The following is a 6,990-nucleotide window of genomic DNA, read 5'->3' on the forward strand; positions in this document are numbered from 1 at the left end:
CACCCTGATCCAGGACACCCTTCAGGGCAAACCAGCCCGCCCCCACCCATGCACCAGGCCTCTATCCTATATAATAAAAGGGTAATATGCAAATTGACCCTAACAGCAGAGCGCCTGGGAATCACTGGCCACTATGACACACACTCACTACCAGGGGGCAGACGCTCAATGCAGTAGCTGTCCCCTGGTGATCAGTGCGCTCCCACAGGGGGAGCTCTGCTCAGCCACAAGCCAGGCTGATGGCTGCCAGCACAGCGGTGGTGGCGGGAGCCTCTCCCGCCTCCTCAGCAGCACTAAGTATGTCCTACTGCAGCTTAGGTCTGCTCCCTGCTGGTAAGTGGACATCCCTCAAGGGCTGCCGGGCTGCCTGAGGGATGTCTGACTGCCAGCTTGGGCTCAATCTCCCAGGGAGCGTGCCTAAGCCAGCAGGTGGACATCCTCCGAGGGGTCCCAGACTGCAAGAGGGCATAGACAAGGCTGAGGGACCCCCCCAAGTGCACAAATTTTTGTGCACCGGGCCTCTAGTCTAGTATATAAGAGAAACTCAAAAAAATCTGGGTGGCATAGCGTTTGATCTAATACATAGAAACAATCACAAAGAAACAGCAAAAATGGGGATACAATGAAACAACCCCTATATCAGCAGTTCTCAACCTGTGTGTTATGACTCCTTTGGCGGTCGAACGACCCTTTCACAGGGGTCGCCTAAGACCATTCTGCATATCAGATATTTATATTACGATTCATAACAGTAGCAACATTACAGTTATGAAGTAGCAACGAAAATAATTTTATGGTTGGGTCACAACATGAGGAACTGTATTTAAAGGGCCAGAAGATTGAGAACCACTGCTATACACCAAGGTTGTGGGTTTGATCCCTGGTCAAGACACATACAAGAATCAACCAATGAATGCATAAATAAGTGGAACAACAAATTGGTGTCTCTCTCTCTCTTCCTCCATCTCTTTAAAATAAAAAATGTAAAAGAGAAAAGAAAAAAAAAGAAAATTTTAATCATTATTAAATTACTAATTATATTATTATTAAAGGAAAGAAAGTATGATAATCATACCATTATTTCACTTCACTGGTAAAGAGAAGTAATTTAAACTTAGACATTGGTATCTTGGCAAGTCTTTGAAATTTCCAGAGAGCAAGTTTAACATGCCCTTGACCGAAATCAAACCTGGGACCCTTAAGTCCACAGGTTGATGCAGAATACACTAAGCAAAACCAGTTAGGGCGTCTTTTTCCATTCATTTTTAGAGAGAGTGGAAAATAGGGGGAGAGACACAAAGAGAGAAATATTGATGTGTGAGAGACATATCAATTGATTTCCTCTCTCTCTTGCCCAAAGACCCTTCAATCTTCGAGCCAACACTCTACCCATTGAGCCAAACCAGCTAGGGTGCCTAATGCTTTTAATGGCTCTGATTATCTACAGCATAAAAAATGTTGTCACTTTATAACAAAGTTGTAGGAGACAAGGTTAATATACCAATATCAATTGCTTTCATATATATCAACAATGAACAATTCAAATTTGTAACTTAAAAAACCCCACAAATATTTATATTATCACCAAAGAAAAATCTGATAAAATATGTACATGATCACTATGAGGAAAGCTATAAAATCTAATAGAAGACATCAAAATAGATGGAAAATAAATGGAGAGATATTTTATGTTTATCCTGAAGGAAACCAGACTATGTCACTGCAAAATATGGCTCATTGATATAAATATTATTTTGTGCTGAAGACAATTAAGATTTGTAAATGCTGAAAACACTCCCTAACTTCCCTTTCCAACCTAAAGGCAGGAAATAAATTATTTTACTGACGACAGACTCTTAATCAGTCCAGAGAAGGCACTAGAGGAATCTCCAAATTAATCCTTACCTTTACCATTTGCTACCCATAGACGAAACCCCTTTGTTTTGCCAAATTTTCACAAATTCATTTACTTTTTCCTAAAAGGTATAAAAGGTTCCTGCTCTGGTCACTTCTTTGGGCCTTTATTCTCTCATGAAGGTTTCCACTACATATACCGAGCGGGTACCTGGGGCTGTCTTCTTCCCACGCCCGCACGAAGGAGAGTTGAACCGGTTCATGCAATCTAGGAGGCGCTTTCGGGACTGAGAAAATAATGAAAGACAGACATAAGTAGATTAAAAGCTTGGGCTGGGTGTGGTGCCCATCCTCCGGAGGGACAGGCAAAGAGAGCCTGCCCTCCTGGAGGGGCAGAGCACAGAGAGCGAGGAACTGTATTTAAAGGGTCAGAAGGTTGAGAACCACTACCCTATATGAAAGAAAAGGAGGAATCACTAGAAAAGAACATAAAGAAAATGGAGGCAAGAATCAAGAGGAAATGAAGAATGACATAGCTACAATAAAGAACATAATGGAAAGTTTCAACAGTATCCTAGAAGAGGATTGCATCAGTGAGTTAGAAGACAAGGTAGTAAGAAACACCCAAGCAGAGCATCAATTGGAAAAAAAACTTAAAAGGTAAGAGGAGAGCCTAAGGGAGCTTTGAGACAACACACAATGAAACAACATCCACATAATAGGGGAGCCAGAAGGACAGGAATCTCAGCAAGGAATAGAAAATCTGTTTGAAGAAATAATGACAGAAAACTTCCCTAACTTGGGGAAGAAAAAAGTCACATAAATCCAAGAAGAACACAGAGTCCCAAACAAGATGAACCGAAAAAGACTGACACCAAGACACATCATAATTAAATTGGCAAACATCAATGACAAAGTAAGAGTCTTAAAGACTGCCAGAGAGAGAGATAAAATTACCTACAAGGGATCTCCCATTAGACTATAAACTGATTTATCAACAGAAAACATTAGACTAGAGGGGAATGGACTGAAATATACAAGGGACTGGATCCAAGAATACTATACCCAGCAAGGCTATCATTAAAAGTTGAAGGTGAAAGCAGGAGCTTCATAGACAAAAAAAAAAAAAGGCTAGGGGAGTTTATTACCACCAAGCCAGAAATGAAAGAAATGCTAAAGGGACTGTTGTAAAAAGAAGAAATATGAAGGGAAGAGGAACATAGGCATAAAGAATAAAAAAGGCAACAAACAAATACCTATCCCAATAATAAAAGGTAATACGCAAATTGAACAAGTGGTGGAACAACCAGTCACTATGACGCGCACTGACCACCAGGGGGCAGGCGCTCAATGCAGAAGTTGCCCCTTGGTGGTCATTGCACTCCCACAGGGGGAGTGCAACTCAGCCAGAAGCTGGACTCACGGTAGGCAAGCTCAGTGGCAGAAGCCTCACCCACCTCCGAGGCAGCACTAAGGATATCCAGCTGATGGCTTAGGCCTGCTCCCATGGGCAGCGGACCTAAGCCATCTGTCAGATATCTCCCAAGGGCTCCTGGACTGTGAGAGGGCACAGGCCAAGCTGAGGGACCCCCTGAGTGCATGGATTTTGTGCACTGGGGCTCTAGTCAATAATAACCTTAAATGGAATAAATGCTCCAATCAAAAGACATTGGGTAGCTGAATGAATAAGAAAACATGACCCATATATTTGCTGTCTACAAGACCCACACAGAACAAAGGACTCACACAGATTGATAGTGAAGGGATGGAAAAATTTTTCAGATGAATGGAAATGAAAAAAGAAAAAAAAGCTGGGGTAGCAGTACTTATATCTGAAAAAATAGAAATCAAAGTGAAGGCCATAACAAAAAATAAGGAAGGCCACTTCATAATATTAAAGGGAGCAATTCAATAAGAAGATATAACTCTGGTAAATATATATGCACCCTATACAGGAGCACAGAAATACATTTTAAAAAAACTGCTGAAAGATATGAAGGGAGAGATCGACAGCAATACAGTCATAGTAGGAGACTTTAATGCTTCATTGATACCACTGGATAAATCCTCTAAACAAAAAATCAGAATAGTAACATCAATCCTAAATGACTCACTAGATCAGATGGATTTAATTCACATCTTCAGAACATTTCATCCCAAAGCTACAGAATACACATTCTTCTCAAGTGTACATGGGACATTTTCAAAGATAGACCACATATTGGGACACAGGCAAAGTCTCTTAAAATTTAAGAAGATAGAAATCATATCAAGCATCTTTTCACAATGGCATAAAATTAGAAATCAACAATAAAAACAATGAAAAAATCAAACACGTGGAGACTAAATAACATGCTATTAAACAATGATTTGGTTACCAAAGAGATCAAAGAAGAAATAACAAGTATTCTGGTAACAAACGACAATGAAAACACAACAATCCAAAATCTATAGGACACAGTGAAAGCGGTTCTGAGAGGAAAGTTCATAAAAAATTGGAATAAATTATCTAACCCTACAACTAAAAGAATTAGAAAGAAAACAACAAGAAAAGCAACAAAAAATAAAGATCAGAGTGGAAATAAATGACATAGAGACCAAAAAAAAAAGTACATAAGATCAATAAAACCAAGAGCTGGTTCTTTGAAAGGATAAACAAGATTGATGAACCTCTAGCCAGGCTCACCAAAAAGCAAAGAGAGAGGACTCAAATAAATAAAATCAGAAATGAAAGAGGTGAAGTAAGAGCAGACCCCACAGAAATACAAAGTATTATGAAAAAAAATACTGTGAACAACTCTATTCCAACAAACTGGACAGCCTAGGTGAAATGGACATATTCTTAGAAAAATACAAGCTTCCAAAACTCAATCAGGAAGAATCAAAAAACCTGAATAGGCCGATAACTACAGAAGAAATTGAACCAGTAATCAAAAATCTTCCAGCAAACAAAAGCCCTGGTCTGGACAGCTTCACAGGGGAGTTCTACCAAGCATTCAAAGAAGAAATAAATCCTATCCTCCTCAGGCTATTCCAAAAATTCAAGCGGAAGGCACACTTCCAAAATCTTTCTATGAAGCCAGCATTACCCTAATTCCAAAGCCAGATAAAGCCACCACAAAGAAAAAGAACTACAAGATGATATCCTTGGTGAACATAGATGCTGAAATCCTCAACAAAATTCTAGCAAATCGGAGCCAGCAATACATTAGAAAGATCATATACCATAACCATGTGGGATTTATTCCAGGGATGCAAGGATTGTACAATATCTGCAAACCAATAAGCATGATACATCACATAAACCAACTGAAAGACAAAAATCACATAATCATATCAATTGAGGCAGAAAAAGCATTTGACAAAATCCAACACCCTTTCTTCATAAAAACTCTCAGCAAAGTAGGAATAGAGAGATCATACCTCAACTTAATAAAAGCCTTATTGACAAACCGACAGCCAACATCATACTCAAATAGCAAAAACTAAATTCATTTCCCCTAGGAACAGGAAAAGACAGGGATGCCCACTTTCGCCACTCCTGTTCGATAAAGTACTGAATGTGTTAGCCATTGCGATTAGACAAGAAGAAGAAATAAAAGGCATCCAAAGTGGAAAAGAAGTAAAACTGTCATTACTCTCAGATGACATGATATTGTACATGGAAAACCACAAAGATTTCATCAAAAACTAATAAACTGAATAAATGAATTCGGCAATGTAACAGGATACAAAATTAACACCCAGAAATCTATGGCTTTGTTATACACCAATAATGAACTCACAGAAAGAGAAACTAAAAGCAATCCCACTTATCATTGAAACAAAAAAATTAAGATAGCTAGGAATAAACTTAACTAAGAAGGTAAAAGCTCTGTATTCAGAAAACTACAGGACATTGAAAAAAGACATAGAGGAAGATATAAACAAATGGAAGAACATACCGTGTTCATGAATTGGTAGAATCAACATCATTAAAATGTCCATACTACCCAAAGCAATTTATAGATTCAATGCAATCCCCATCCAAATACCAACAGCATATTTCACAGACCTAGAACAAACTCTCCAAAAATTCATCAGGAATAAAAAAAAAACACCAAAAAAACAAGCAAACAAACAAACAAACACGAATAGCCATAGCAATCCTAAGAAAGAAGACCAAAGTTGGAGGGATCACAATACCAGATATCAAGCTGTATTACAAAGCCACTGTTCTCAAAACTGCCTGATACTGGCACAAGAACAGACATATAGACCAATGGAACAGAGCAGAGAACCCAGAAATGAACCCAAGCCATTATGCTCAATGAATATTTGGCAAAGGACTGTCTCTTCAATAAATGGTGCTGGGAAAGTTAGTCAGATACATGCAAAAAAATGAAACTAGATCACCAACTTACACCATACACAAAAAACAAACTCAAAATGGTTAAGGGACTTAAATGTAAGACGGGAAACCATGAAAATCTTAGAAGACTCCATAGGAAGCAAAATATGAGACATGTGTCATAGCACTATCTTTATCGATACAGCTCCTAGGGCAATGGAAACTAAGGAGAAAATAAACAAATGGGACTACATCAAAATAAAAAGCTTCTGCACAGCAAAGAAACCATCAACAAAACACCAAGAAAGCCCACTGCATGGGAGACCATATTTGCCAATGCTATTTCAGATAAGGGTTTAACCTCCGAAATTTACAGAGAACTCATACAACTTAACAAAAGGAAGATAAATGATCCAATAAAAGAATGGGCAAAGGGCCTATGGTAAATAGACACTTTTTGAAAATGGACATACAGAAGGCCAAGAGACATATGAAAACATGCTCAAAGTCACTGATCATCCAAGAGATGCAAATCAAAACAATGACATACCATTTCACACCTGTCAGAATGGGTATCATCAACAAATCAACAGACAACAAGTGCTGGCGAGGATGCCAGGAAAAAGGAGCCCTCGTGCACTGCTGGTGGGAATGCAGACTGGTGCAGCCACGGTGGAAAACAGTATGGAATTGCTGGGACCTGAACGGCTGGGATTCAGGTTTTGAAGGAGAAGCCGACGACACATGAAAACACTAGACAAGGAGTATGAATTATTAAGGGCAGGGGCCAGGTGGTGTCTCTTTCA

This window comes from Myotis brandtii, unplaced genomic scaffold (genome assembly GCF_000412655.1).
Source record: "Myotis brandtii unplaced genomic scaffold, ASM41265v1 scaffold980, whole genome shotgun sequence".
Taxonomy (NCBI): domain Eukaryota; kingdom Metazoa; phylum Chordata; class Mammalia; order Chiroptera; family Vespertilionidae; genus Myotis; species Myotis brandtii.